The 15,479-nt window shown below is 44.1% G+C and overlaps 1 pseudogene across 1 annotated transcript; it reads left to right on the top strand.

Annotated features, from left to right (window-relative positions):
- The first annotated feature begins 13,203 nt into the window (after window positions 1-13,203).
- On the top strand, window positions 13,204-14,665 carry LOC110202890 (uncharacterized; annotated as a pseudogene). The gene is made up of 2 exons (XR_013484479.1): window positions 13,204-13,477; window positions 13,638-14,665. The product of XR_013484479.1 is annotated as an uncharacterized LOC110202890 (transcript).
- Window positions 14,666-15,479: the final 814 nt, after the last annotated feature.

Below are 15,479 nucleotides of genomic sequence, written 5' to 3'. Positions count from 1 at the left end.
GTGTCTTTAAGAACAAAGGATGAACAAGAATCTGTGAGGAGGAGTAGCTGCCCCAGTGGGGACCCACTGTCCAGCTGCAGTTAGGTTGTGCTCCTTCCCTCATTCCTTCCTCTCTTCCTCAATTTCTTTCTTTCTGCCTTTCTCACCATGGAGAATCACACACTTACATTTGGGGGCTCTGACTAAAAGAATATAAACTGCTTGAGACTCAGTTCTAGAAAATCAGGCTTTGATAAAGCCAATTCAGACTCAGTTGGAGATGCTTCACTATGATTTCAATCCACAACACTCTGGATCTCACTGATTGGCCAATAATAAGTCCCAGCCCAAGCCTCTCTGAGCCACTGTTTGGTATCTGATGGATCAAAGGGAGTGTAAATAGCAGTTGTTCCTGCTCTGGAAAGAAACCCTGACATGTTCCCCATCCAAATTGTTATAAGAGTAATCTCCCTATCTCACCTGGCTGGAAATACAGGCAGCTGCTCACAGGCTGGATCCCACTGTTGATTGGTATGGAAACTTTGTTGTGCTCTCTTTCTGATCTGGGCCAGCAGACTTGTCTTTGGTCAGCTTCCTGGGGGGAAGAGGCCAGGGCTTCTGTTGCTGCTAGACTTGGTCTGGACACTGGATCTGGCCACAGCCCAGCTGCTGCTCCTCACTTCTCAGCTCAAGCAATGCACCAGGCTCAGGCTCCCTGGTAGTTGGGATGACAGGCTTGGGCACCATGTGTGGCCTATGTATCAGGCCTAGTGTTGTCATTACTCAATCATTGTTCTCCTTGTCTTTTCACGTCACTCTGCATCAGTACGTTTTTATGTATTTCTCTGGTTTCCCCAAAACCAGCTTTTTCACCATATACTACTATTGGAGACTCTAATTTAGTCAGCCATTCCCCAACTGCTTTCTTTAAGACTTCAGACTTATGCTTTGTCAGACATTACTGAGGTCATTCTAAGAAAGACAAACAGGGGCAGCTAGGTGGTGCAGTGGATAGAGCACTGACCCTGAAGTCAGGAGGACCTGAGTTCAAATCTGGCCTCAGATAAAACACTTGGTATTTACTAGCTGTGTGACCCTGGGCAAGTCACTTTATCACAATTGCCTAAAAAAGAAAAGAAAAAGAAAAAGAAAGAAAACCAGGCTGCATGTACATGTTTATTTCTCTGAAAGTTTCTGGAACATACATGCAGAGATAAGCATGGGAGCTCATTGTGAAAATGAGCCCAGGGACAGGTAAACAAAGCAGCTCTTAGATCTTCACAGTAATTCCCTCTCACCCCTCCTTCCCTTCCTGGCTCACGATGCCTATGTCAGCCCAAATTAGAGCCTCCATATGTGTTAAGCATAATATGAGAAGGGAATTTCTTAGTTGGATAGACTGTAAATACAATAAGACAACAGAATGTGAAGGTGTCCATTGACATTATAGATGAAGGATTTCTGTGTTTCTTTTATCATTAATATGAATACATATCACGTAACATAGCATAACGCATGTCTATAAAATAACAAAATAAGAAAAAGTCTCATCATTCAAGAGCATCCAGTCCAAAGCATCCTGCCCTTGGGACTCATAAACATTAGAATCCTGCAAATCGGTTTCATCCCGCCTTGTAGTTAGTTGCTGACACACAAAGGAGCATTTTGGTTGACTCAGAGAGCAAAACAAAGCATGTCTGTTATGCCAGAGCATAATTTGATTCTCTAATTTTGAAAATTCTCTCAAAATTTGCTATCCTATTTAATTAGAAATATATCACATTATCACTTTATCTCATTACTTTTTCCAGTCACTTCCTCCAGGAGACAGTCACCACCAGCTGCAAGGCCACTTCCAGCATTAGCAAGTGTGAGGACATCAGGATGGTCAGGACAAACAACTCTGAACCACGTCTATAGAGAAACTCTGAGAAGACGTGCTAACCACCTGACAAAGGGAGGATGGACACCAGATGCAGAAAGTGGACTCTGACACTGTCTGGAGTTATTCTGCTTGCCTGTGCTTGTATATTATAGGGGATTCGTTTCTCTTTATTTCTTCTCAATTTTTAATTCAGGAATGAAGCAAGAGCAATCATGATGGGAGAAAAAGTAGAGCATTGAATCACCTTCTTAAAAGCACAAAAAAAGAACAGAAGAAGGTATAGATAAGCAGGACAATTTGCAAAGACAGGGATGGACTTTATTATATTATTGTTTTGCAAGCTGTGTAAAAAAGAGAGGTTCATAGTTTCACACACAATCTTCTTTCTGTATTCTCCTGCAGGTATGGAAATGTTCTTCTCTTAATGTTTCAGTTCAATATTAAACATTTTTAACTAAAAAATCACATTCACTTAGACACCTGGCACAGACATTTCTGTGTCCAGCATGAACTGTGGGCATTAGAGAAAAGATTTCGACGTGGGAGGGGATCATAGTAACAAGAGAATGTAACTGGAAGCTTCCCCATGTGTTTATTTCTGAGCAAACAGGAAGCATGTGAAGCCAGGAAGGGGCACTGAGGAAGAAGAGCATTCCAGGCACATGGGACAGCAGTGAAGGGGCACAGAGTCAGAGGAGGGTCCTTCAAGAGAAACAGAAAAGGCCAGTGTCACTAGATCATGCGGTGCCTGGAAGGGGGTAGAATGTGAGGAAATACGAAAAGGGGGAATTGACCAAGGTCTGAAGGGCTTTAAAGCACTTTTTAATTAGCTTCTGGAGGTAATAAAGAGGGATTGGTGTGTCTGGAGTAGAAGAGGTGACATGGTGAGAGCTGCTCTCTCAGATGATCAATTTAACAGCTGAGTGCAGCACTGCCTGGAGTGGGGAGAGAATTGAGGCATGGAAACCAACCAGATAGCCATGGGAAGAGCCCACCCTTGGGATGATGAGGGCCTGATGAGAGGTGACAGCTTCTGAGTAGAGAAAAGGAGATGAAAAAGGCACCTGAAATAATCATTTTACTCTTTTGGCCTCAGTTTCCCCAATTACAAAATGAAAGGTTGAAACCAGCAATCCTTTTTATTCTTTTTAGCTTTTAGAAAGATAAAACAGAAATACAGAAGGGTCGAATAAACATTTTCTCCCCCAACCCCCTACAACAACTACTCAGGGGACATATTCTCCTATATCACCTAGTAGACCAGAGCATCTCCAAGTCCCCTCCATCTCCATTTCATCTAAACCTGGGCCCTTCAGTCTCTTTAAATTCTGTTGGTTCCTGGTCTTAGTGTTCTTTCTAACTCAGCTCCTTCCTCTTTCTTCTTTCTGTTCTTTGCATAGACCCTTGTCAACCCTTGGTCTCTAGACCCAGAGCCATCGGATCTCTCCTGGGAAGGTAGATAGGCCTTCCCCTGCACATAACCACAATTCGCCACCCTCCAGAACCACCACCATATCCAGTTTAAGGCAGGTGTATGTAAAATTACAAAAAATACAGAGGCCACAGGAGGTCACACCTTCAAGGAAATGCAGTTGGGCCACTCCTTCTGTGTGCATATAACCATTCCTGGGCTCCTTCAGTTCAGGCTGGACCACCACGGTTTTGCATGGTGGTATCTAAGGGGCATTTCGCAAACTCAGCCTGAAATACAAATACCTCCCATCTGCCTCCCTCTGAGCTCAGAGCTCTCTGCCTCCAGCTCTGCAAAGGTCACAATGGTCTCCCAGTCCTTCCTCCTCTGGCTGCTATTCTCTGGCCTCAAGGTAAACTTAGAAAGAGCCATGGTTTGGCACCATTTTAGAGACAGAAGTTTTGCAGTGGGCATCTCTGACTCAGTCTGAGGTGAGGGAACTACTCCCTCATTCACTATCTATACTACAAAGATTCTTAATTCACTGAAATCTTTCTTCTCTTCTCTTTAGAATCCCAGGCAGCCATTGAGCTGACCCAGTCCCCAGACTCCCTGTCTGTGGCATGAGGAGACCGAGTCACCATCAGCTGCAAGGCCAGGTCCAGTGTTAGCAAGTAATGTCCTGGTACCAGCAGAAACAGGACAGGCTCCCAAGCTCATGATCTATGGTGCTTCCACTCTGCAGTCTGGGGTCCCTGCCCGGGTTCAGTGGCAGTGGCTCTGGGACAGATTACACCCTCACCATCAGTGCAGTGGAGGCTGAGGACATGCAGATATTACTGTTTTCAGTACTATAGTGCTACATTCCCACAGTGTTTCAGTCCCAAACAAAAACCTCCCCAGGCTGCTCAGCCCTTCAGCAGAGGGCAGCAGCAGCTTCCCCAGAGTCACAGGCTTGGGGCAACCACTGCCCTCAGGGGAGAATAGGGCCCAATTCAGCCCTGCTGCAGGAGCCATTTGTCAAAGGGATGCTGGTTGAGGTAGAAAGAGTAAGAAGAGAGAGAAAAAGGAGGAAGATAAAGAATCTTCTGCCTGGTATGCCTTAGCCAGGCACCACAATCCTTGCCCTGGGGGCTGCTTCCAGGAGCAGGTATCCCTCTCACTCAGCCTCATGAATGAAGACAATGTGATGGCCATCAGTAAAGTGGGAGAGAGGTCTTTCCTAGGACTCAGTTTTTCATTTCTCTTTCTCAGGTCTCAGAGGCCATGTCCAGTCATTCTGATCCATATCTTGCTAGTGGACTCAGGTGGCTCTGGAGGAGAGAGGGAGACTGGGGACTTTGCCCAGCACTGCCTCACTTAAACCCAATTCACTTCTAAGTCAAGACATCACCTTCCTGATGTCATTAGTCTCTTCAACAGGAGACGATGAGCAACCATCTGGGAAGAGGCATAGCTGCCCCACTGGGGACCCAACAGTCCAGCTCCAGTTAGGCCATGTTCCTTCCCTCATTCCTTCCTTTCTTCTTCAATTTCTTCCTTTCTCTTTTCCTCCCCATGGGGAATCATACACTTACATCTCTGGGCTCTGACCAAAGGAATATGAATTGCTGAAAAATGAGTTCTGGAAAACCAGGCTTTGATAAAGCCCATTCAGATTCAATTGGAGATACTTCACTATGATTTCAATCCACAACACTCTGCCTCTCACTGATTGGCCAATATTAAGTCCCAGCCCAGGCCTCTCTGGGTCACTGTTTGAGATTTGATGGCCCAAAGGGAGTGTAAATAGCAATCGCTGCTGTGCTGGACAGAAACCCTGCTGATCTCCCACTACCAAATTGTTTTGGGAGCAGATCTCCCTGTCTCACCTGGCTGATTAGAGCTTGGTTAGCCATGGAAGAGGCCGAGGTCACCCACTACATGTCCAGCCATCACCAATGCACTGTGATCACTGTGGAGGGGAGAGAGAGGTGGACAACTTCATTCTACTGTGCTGCACTTAAATGCAAATCACACAGGAATCAAATGACATCACCCATATCATTTTGCCATTTCTACCTATCTCAGAGAACTGTGGTGACAGGCAAATGATGAAGCAGCAAGTGCAGATAAACTAGGAGCTGTAGTCACAACCCTGCACCAGGAGACCCAGATCACAGGGCCATTTCTCACTGGAAGCAGCAGTGGGATTCAGCACCTTCCTGGGTGTCTAAGCAGCCTTTTTGAAGGACCACACTGTTTAGCTCCTGGTGGGAGGAAGGGGCTAGTAAAGGTGCCCTAAAAATTCTCAAATTACCCAACCTTGGCCTGTTACCATTAAATGAAGGGATCCCACCCTGTAGTTGAAACATAAAAAAATGTACAAAAATGTCTGCAAAGATGATTCCACTCACCATCAGTACAAGGAATGTGCACAAACTTAGGGACAACACAAAATCCACTAGACCTGAAAGATGAACTGCTCTTGTTGCAAGGGATCTCAGGAGGTATCCCATCCCAATAGCAGCCCTGAGTGAAACTAAATCCTGTACTTGATAGAAGAATCTTGTAAAAATTGGAGGGTCCAAACAATAAAATGAGCTCTTCTACCTTTTATAATTATCAGACAGATACTTTAATCATGGAAAAATTATTTCACTTTCTTTGCCATTATCCAAACAACAAAAAATCCCTTTTTGAGAACTTTTCACCAAAACATGCTCCAAGCTTGAATTTCCATGAGAGATGAGTTGTACACATCTATATAGAATTAATCATAGTAATAGTAATCATACACATCTCTATAGGGTTCTTTGAGAAAACATTCTAATCCTGTTGCTTTTCTCAAAATTTACTATTCTACTTAATTAGAAAATGATCACATTACACCTTTGTCTCATTACTTTGTCTAATGATTTCCCCCTTAGCAGGATATCATTCTTATATTATTATTCGACCACGAATGGAGGTTAAAATTATAAGATATTCATACTTTGGCTTAGATTCTTAAAATCTAGCCACTGCTCAGATTCTTACAATCTAGCCAATAGCTTAGTAATGTTCAGACTCCTTAAGAGTCTGCCCAGTATGATTGATGTCCTAATAAACTTTGTCTTTGGCTGAAAGAAGGCTCTGGTCGAATTCTTTTGGGCAGGACGTGCATTTTGTGTTTTTGGGGTTCCAGCACCCCTAAGTCCCTAAATCTCAACATTTTGGTGGCCTGTTTGGGGGAAACTGCCTAACCCCAAATTCTTCTCCAGCCATGACTGGAAGGCATATAAGCCTTCCCCACCCCTCCTTTCTTGCTCTGCAGTTGGGCTCACTCTCCAAGCACCAAGGCTTGGAGGTGCTTTTCAGGCAGACACTTATGAGGCTGTCTCACATTCAGCCTGACACTCTCAGGCTCTCAGTCCACTAAGTCGAGTTGAGGCCATGGACCTGGGTACACCTTCCGCAGCATAGAGGACAAGGATGGATTCCCTTTCTGGAAGTGTATGCCCAATGCCATCAATTCTCTGAGCACTAGGGAATTGGGGAAAAATGCAGTTGCTTTTTGGTTCCCTGAAGCTTACTTACTCCCTTCCCTCTACACCTCTGAAGCCTCCTTCATGGAGGTTACAGGGAAAAGTTAGAACACCTATAAATATATTGGCAGATTCTGGAGGTTTTCTGATTGATCCTTATGGAGTTTTGAAACTACTCCTTACAATCCTGGTCACTCCTTTCTCTCACTCCCTTCACTTGAGTCAAGAGGGTATCTGTTAACCCCTCTCATAGGAGAAAAGAGCTTCACCCTTTATCCCTCACCTTTGATTTCACCCTCCCCCACCTGGGAAAAGAAGGAGGGGGGAGGGGCAGCAGCTACAGCATGGGACCCATTGGCAATGGCCTTGGGCCCTGGGGCAATCTTTGGCTAGAAGCATAACCCAGGTTCAGCACATCCTGCTCAAGGTCAACAAGCTAGTCTCAGAACTTGGGTAAGCACACTCTTTGTAAAGTTGTAGTTTTACCTGTTAATGAAATGTAGATCCCCTGTGTAAAGTAATCTGGAAATGCATTTAACAAAACTGAAGTCACCTGATTGCTACTGGGTTTGTTTCAGATTTCAAATTGGTGAACTCTTTGTATCAGTTCTGTCAAGCAACTTCTCATCATTTGGTTGCTGCTAAAATAATTTGGCCATTGTTGGTTATTGCTTTAAGGTGTAAACTTGGCAAAAGGCAGTTTGGGTTTGTCTTGCTGAGAATTTGCAAGTATGTAGAAATAATCTCTAATGATTGACTTTTTACACTAGGAAAAATTTAACTTTGAGATGTCAATCCTGGAAAAGTTTTTCCTAAGTTGTGAAACTTGCTGTGTGAGGTAAAAGCTCATGGGATTTTATTTTCGGTTGTCTGATGGATCTTAATAATCCATCAATAAATCAATAATCCACCATTTGAGACATGCCACAAGCCACTCAGAGAGAGAGTGTGTTAGCAGTGGGAAGTCAGCATTGGGAAAAGCTGAGAGGACAATTTTAGCCTCAGTCTAAGATGGGATCCTCCTGGCTCAGTTTTCCCATTACATTCCTTTGAAAGGGAATGTTACCCATCTCGCTATTCCTGACTTTGGCTATGAGGTGGATTTGACACTGCATGGTTGGAAAACTGAATTATCTGAATCCAAACAGAGCTAAGGATGTTCTATCCTCTCATATTTGGGCCCTAAATCTAGTCCCTGCTTTACATCTGGGCCCTACAGTCTTTTGTGTCAGATTTGTGTCTTCCAGATTATAGGCCATTCACCCACAGTTGGTGGCAAAGAGCGGGTACCAGCCAATGTCCCCGCATCGTTTCCTGGATGCAGCCTCTGCTGGGTTCCAGTCAACCTCCTCTTTGGGACTCCCTCAAGGCAGGGACGGCTCTATGCCCCTTGCCACCAGCAAGCAGTTTCAGAAGCCACAACCCCTTACCCCAAAAAATTTGTGTCCCACTTGTTTGAGGGGGGAATGATGAGGTTGAGATCTAGACCCCAAAAAGGAAAAACCCTGGACTTTCCCACAGGGCCAAATCTCTGGCTTTCACCTGAGGCTATAATTCCACCAACTAGCCTTTCATTGTAGCTACACCCAATCTCTCAATTTTGTTACCCTTAACCTAGCCTAATCCTGCATTGTCTTACCTCCCTATGGCCCTGGCAACTTCCCACCCTTAATCCTATCTAGGCTCCATCCTCCCTTGGCCACTGGATGCAGGTCCCTGGAGTTCTATTACCTCATAGAGTATTTGGCCACTCCTAGATCCCTCCCACACTCTTTCTGTATATAAGGTCCATCTTGTCTCCATTAAGATGCTCAGATTCTTACACTCTAGCCACTGCTCAGATTCGTAAAATCTAGTCACTGCACAGATTCATAAAATCTAGCCAATAGCTTACTAATGTTCAGACTCTTTAAGAGTCTGCCCAATATGACAGATGTTCTAATAAACCTTTTATTTGGCTAAAAAAAAGTAGAGTACGGCAAATGGAAGCTAATGACTTCATGACAAATCAAGAAATTGTAAAACAAAACCAAAAGAATAAATTAATAGAAGGCAATATAAAATATCTCATTGGAAAAACAACTGACCTGGAAAAGATCCAGGAGAGACAATTTAAAAATCATTGGACTAACTGAAAGCCATGGTCAAAAAAGAAAGAGCCTAGACATCATCTTTCAAGGAAATATCAAGGCAGGAGGTGGAGCCAAGATGGCGGTGTGAAAGCAGTGACTTACTCAAGCTCTCCCCTAAACCCTCCAAATATCCATTAAAAAATGGCTCTAAACAAATTCTAAAGCAGCAGAACCCACAAAAAAAACAGACTAAAAAAATTTGCAGCCCGAGAGAGCCTGCATGGTTGATCAGAAATGTTTGTCGCGCTGGGTGGGGAAAGGAACACAGTTCAGTGTGGGCACACAGGCCCAGCAAACCTAGAGCAGGCCTCAGAGGAATGGATCTCAGGCAGCTGTGGTGGCATCCAGGCTCCTCAATTCACGAACGCCAAAGAAAACTTAGAAGTTCAGTGGGAAAAGTCTGTTTTTGCAGTAAGAAGAGCTAGGTCAGAGCCAGTTTTAGAGCACAGAGCACAGGTGCCTGGGTAGTGCTGTGCCCTGAGCTTCAGGCCCACAGACTGAGGTGAAATGGAGTGGCTGATCAGAGGGGGACTGCAGGGATCTCTTTGCTGGTGCAGAGGCAGGAATCTCTTGCTTTGCCTGTGCTTGGATCTGGGTCACAGTTCTGGATGGCGTCCTGGGATGAGGAGTGCTGGCACAGGGCTGGTGTGGTAGAGCTTGTAGCGAGTGCAGAGAAAACCCTCCTCACAGTTCCAAGAGAGAAAAGACTGCTTGTGGCCAGTCACTCAAAGACCAGAGCTCAGGCCAGGAAAAGAGTAAACACCTCGATCCTTATCATACCACCTTGGAAGAACTGAAAATTTACAGGTCCCTGCAAGTATCTCTGAAAACAACTCTGCAAACACCCAAAGCTTGGGACAGTACATTCTCCACATTGCAAGCAGACTCTTGCCTTAACAAAGAGTTTAAAACTCAAGTCATTGGCCGGGATCATGAGCAACCTCGCAAAAAGACTAAGATTATATTCTTACTTTGGTGACAAAGAAGATCAAAACATACAACCAGAAGAAGACAACAAAGCCAAAGCTCCTACATCCAAAGCCTCCAAGAAAAATAGGAATCAGTCCAGGCCCTGGAAGAGCTTGGAAGGGATTTTGAGAAGCAAGTAAGAGAAGTAGAGGAAAAACTAGGAAGAGAAATGAAAGTGATGCAAGGAAATCATGAAAACAAGTCAACAGCTTGCTAAAGGAGACCCAGAAAGTACTGAAGAAAATAAGACCTTAAAAAATAGCCTAACCCAAATGGCAAAAGAGGTCAAAAAGCCAATGAGGAGAAGAATGCCCTAAAAAGCAAAATTGGCCCAATGGAAAAGGAAGTCCAAAAGCTTACTGAAGAAAATACTTCCTTAAAAATTAGAATAGAGCAATTGGAAGATAGTGACTATGAAAATCAAGACACAGTAAACAAACCAAAAAGAATGAAAAAATAGAAGGTAATGAAATATCTCATTGGAAAACAACTGACCTGGAAAATAGATCCAGGAGAGAGAATTTAAAAATTATTGGACTATCTGAAAGCCATGATCACAAAAAGAGCCTAGATATCATCTCTCAAGAAATTATCAAGGAATACTGCCCTGATATTTTAGAAACCAGAGGGCAAATATAAATTGAAAGAATCTACCGATTTACCCCTGAAAGAGGTCCCAAAGGAAAACTCCTAGGAATATTGTAGCCAAATTCCGGAGTTCCCAGATCAAGGAGAAAATATTGCAAGCAGCCAGAAAGAAACAATTCAAGTATGGTGGAAACACAATCAGGATAACACAAGATTTAGCAGCTTCCATTAAGGGACCACAGGGCATGGAATATAATATTCTGGAGGGCACAGGAGATAGGATTACAACCAAGAATCACCTACCTAGCAAAACTGAATATAATCCTTCAAGGGAAAAAATAGTCATTCCGTGAAATAGAGGACTTTCAAGCATTCTTGATGAGAAGACCAGAGCTCACAAGAAAATTTGACTTTCAAATATTGGACTCAAGAGAAGCATGAACAGGTAAACAGGATAGAGAAAACATAAAGGACTTATTAAAATTGAACTGTTCACCTTCCTAAAAAAAAAAGAAAAACAACACTAAATCTCTTAAATATCAATCTATTATTTAATAGATTTAGCACTGTATTTACAAAACTTCTTCATTATACAAATTTGCTATAAAAGGAAAAAGAGAGACACAGTTGGAAAAATGTCCTATACCATAACAGAAGGAGAAAACTCCCTCAGCTACATTTGATTCCAGGCATGAGTCATATCTCACAGCTAATCATGTAGTCACAAGGCGTTAAAACAAGGCTCAGAATGAACCAGCCGGGAATTTTCCTTTTCAGAAAGGAAATAGAACAATGAGGGAAAAGAGTCAGGAGGATCCTACCAAGGCCCTGCCACCATCATCCCTAAAACTTTTCCCTGGTACAGACATTCTCGTTTAGCAGTTCCAGGACTACAGAACATGCCTTTTTCTACCACTACCTTCAGGACAATTCAGACAACTATCCCTGTAATCAAAGCTTAAAACAATAGTAAATTACACTCCTAAGAATTTTTACCTTAAATAGCAACATTTTACTAACCACAACTTAAGGCCTGAATATCCTTCCCTCTGTTTCCCTAACAATTATTGTTTCATTTATCCTTTATGTGGTTCGGGGATTATGCAGTTATAAACAAGGAAGTGCCCTGACCTAGGATAGCTGTGCAAACTTCATCTGATCTTCTGGTTGCTGACACAGCAGGAAAATTTCAAATTCACTCAGAGACCATCCCAGAAGAAGCTTGGCATCTCGGTCCAGAAAGGCTTAATTTGTCTTCTCTGATTGGCCAGTCCACATTTTTGGCCTTCAGTGGGTAATGAAGGGCTCAAGCAGGTCTCACATCCTATACACCACATCTAAGCTCAGCAAACTCTGGGGCATCCCACAGACTTCAAGGCGTCAGAGGCAATAACACCCCAAGGCACAGGTGACAGTTCCTGACCTTGTACTTCCACACACCAACATTCCCTTCTCCCACCTCCATGGCTTTGTACTGGATAGCCCCAGGCAGGCCTCCCCTCTACCTTTTAGAATCCTCAGGGCCTTTCAGCTCTAGGCTTCTACCTCAGAACGTGAGGTCACTTTCCATCTGAAAATACCCTCATATTTATTTTCCAGATGCTTAGATAAGAATATGTTGAATATCCTGGTGCAATGTCTCCATAATGTCTACCACAGAGGAATCACATAATAAATTGCTTGTTGAGTAAGTGATTGATTGATTATTTGAATGATTGATTGATTGACAAGTCATACTTAACAAAGGATTGTCAAGTCCTGAAATCAATCCAAGCCACAAGTAGAGAAACAAAGCATCTTTAATGGAGATCCTAGGATAGCCAGCCTGCCACCCTAGGGATGTCCTGTGAGTGCAGAGCAAAATGGATTTCCCACTCTGAGATCTATGAAAACTTTTTTAGCTTTAGGAAGAAGAGGAGGAGCTAGGAAGGCCTGTCATGAGATGCCAGCTACCTTTGGGCAATCTAGCAAGAAAACCACTTCCTTCTCACTGTTTTATTCTTCATGAATCCTAACACATAGAATAAGAACATTAGGGATAACTTGGCTCCAGCTAGTTTTGTCTGCAGGGAAAGATTCCAAGGTGGGGGCTCCTTGTTGTTTATCCTTCTTTCTGGAAGAGGACCAATGACATCAGAATGGGATAGCTTGAGTTGCAAGTGAACTGCACCTAAGTGAGGCAGGGCTGTGCTAAGACATCAGTGGAGGAAAGCAGAAAATGTACTTTAATAGGAAAAAAGCAACTGAATAACCATTTTGCTCCTTTTCACCTCAGTTTCCCATCTACAAAAAAAAAAAGGTTAAGACCAGAAATCTTTTTTTTTTATTTTCAGCTTTCAGAAAGATATAACAGGAACACAGAAGAGAAAATAAACGTTTCTCCACAACAATGCAAGGGACCCATTCTTCTAACAACACCTAGTAGACCATAGCATCTCCGAGTCCCTCCTCCACTCCCCCTAGCCCCCATCTCCATTTCATCTAAGCCTGGCCCTTCACTCTCTATAAATTTTGTTGATTCCCTGGTCTTAGTTTTCTTTCTAACTGAGCTCCATCCTCTCTTTCTTAATTCTATACTTTGCATAGACGCCAATCAACTCTTGGTATCTAGACTCAGAGCTATCTCATCACCCTGGGAAACTAGACAGGTTTCCCCTGCTTATAAACACAATGGGACACCTACCACAGCCACCACCATGTCCAGTCTAGGGCAGGTACATTTAATACAGCAATAAAAAAAAAGGCCACATGAGGTCACACCTTCAAGGACATACAATTGGGCCACTCCCTCCATTTGCTTATAACCACTTCTGGGGTCCTTCAGTTCAAGCTCCACCAGCACTGATTTGCATGGTGATATCCAAGGCACCTTCTCAAACCCAGCCTCAGATACAAATATCTCCCATCTGTCTCCCTCTGAGCTCAGAGCTCTCTGCCTCCAGCTCTGCCAGGGTCACCATGCTCTCCCAGTCCTTGCTCCTCTGGCTGCTACTGCTCTGGCCTCAAGGTAAGACTGCCAATGAGCCATAGTTTGGCACCACTTTAGACACAGAAGTTTTCCAGTGGGCATCTCTGACTCAGTCTGAGAAAGAGGGAGCTACTCCTGCATTCACTATCTCTACACAGGATTCTTCATTCACTGCAATCTCTTTCTTCTTCTCCTTTAGAATCCCAGGCAGCCATTGACTGACCCAGTCCCCAGCTTCCCTGTCTGTGGCTGCAGGAGACCAAGTCACCATCAGCTGCACGGCCAGTTCCAGCATTGGCAGCAGGATGTCCTGGTACCAGCAGAAACCAGGACAGTCTCCCAGGCTCCTGATCTATGCTGCTTCCACCCTGCAGTCTGGGATCCCTGCCCGGTTCAGTGGCAGTGGCTCTGGAACAGACTTCACCTTCACCATCAGTGCAGTGGAGGCTGAGGATGTGGCAGATTATTACTGTTTTCAATATAATAGTTACCCATTCCCACAGTGTTTCAGCCCTGAACAAAAACCTCCCCAGGCTGCTCAGCCCTTCAGCAGAGGGCAGCAGCTGCTTCCCCAGAGTCACAGGCTTTGGGCAACCACTGCCCTCAGGGGAGAACTGGGCCCAGTTCAGCCCTGCTGCCACAGCCCTTTGTCTCAGGGACCCTGGTTGAGGTAGAAAGCAGAAGAAGAGAGAGAAAAAGGAGGAAGAGAAAGAATCTTCTGCCTGGTGTGCTTTAGCCAGGGACCACAAACCTTGCCATGGGGGCTGCTTCCAGGAGCTGCCCTCATTCTTACTCTGCCCTCTAGGTGAAGACAATGTGATGGCCATGAATCCAGTAGAAGAGAGGTCTTTCCTAGGTCTCAGGTTTTCACTTCTCTTTCTCTGGTCTCAGAGGTCATCTGCAGTTCTCCTGTTATCTTACTACTGGACTCAGATGGCTCTGGAGCAGAGAGTGAGACTGCAGACTTTGCACAGCCTTGCCTCACTTAAATCCAATTCACTTCCAAGTCAAAACATCACCTTCCTGATGTCATTAGTCTCTTCAAGAACAAAGGATGAGCAACCATCTGTGAAGAGGCATAGCTGCCCCACTGGGGAAGATGTGTAACAATTAGAACACTAATGCATTGTTAGTGGAGTTGTAAACTGGTCCAAAAATTTAGTACTCAATATCTCATGAAAGGGAATGTGGAAAACGAAAAATAAATGATTTTTTAAAAAAAAAGAATGAAGGACAAACCGCAATCTGTGAAGGGTAGTAGCTGCCCCAGTGGGGTCCACAACTATCTAGCTCCAGTTAGGCAATGCTTTTTCCTTCATTCCTTCCTTTCGTTCATTTTTTTTTAGGGCAATTGGGGTTAAGTGACTTGCCCAGGGTCACACAGATAGTAAGTGTCAAGTGTTTGGTCTAAGCCTGGATTTGAACTCAGATCCTCCTGATCTCAAGGCCAGTGTTCTATCTACTGTGCCACCCAGCTGTCCCTCATTTCTCCCTTTCTTCCTCAATTTCTTTCTTACTCCCTTCCTCCCCATGGGGAATCACACACTTGCATTTGGGGGCTCTCACCAAAGGAATATAAATTGCTTCAGACTGAGTTCTGGAAAACCAGGCTTTGATAAAGCCCATTCAGAAATGTATGTAATTCTTAAAGGAAACAGTCAAATCTTGTTGTTTTTCTCTCACAATTGGCCATCCTATTTAATTAGAAATGTGGCACAATTACACCTCGGTCTCATTACTTTGTCCAATCACTTCCTCCTCAGGAGGAAGTTATCCATATGTGAATTGGATTTAAGTGAGGCAGGGTTGTGCAAAGACATCGGTCTCACTCTCTCCTTCAGGCTTATCAGAGGCCAGTAGTAAGACATAGGTCAAGATGATAAGCAAGATGGCCCCAGATGCAGTGGGACAGAGCTCATTCCCAGGTCTCAGGTTTTCATTTCTCTTTCTCAGGTTTCAGTGACCATCTACAGTCATCCTGTCTTGCCAATGGACCCAGACATCCTGGTCTATGTCTTGCCCCTGGACCCAGATAGCTCTG

Source organism: Phascolarctos cinereus, unplaced genomic scaffold (genome assembly GCF_003287225.1).
Source record: "Phascolarctos cinereus isolate Bilbo 61053 unplaced genomic scaffold, phaCin_HiC Scaffold_2;HRSCAF=192, whole genome shotgun sequence".
NCBI lineage: Eukaryota > Metazoa > Chordata > Mammalia > Diprotodontia > Phascolarctidae > Phascolarctos > Phascolarctos cinereus.
Note: the sequence above shows the minus strand (reverse complement) of the source record. Positions and strands in the feature narration are given on the sequence as shown.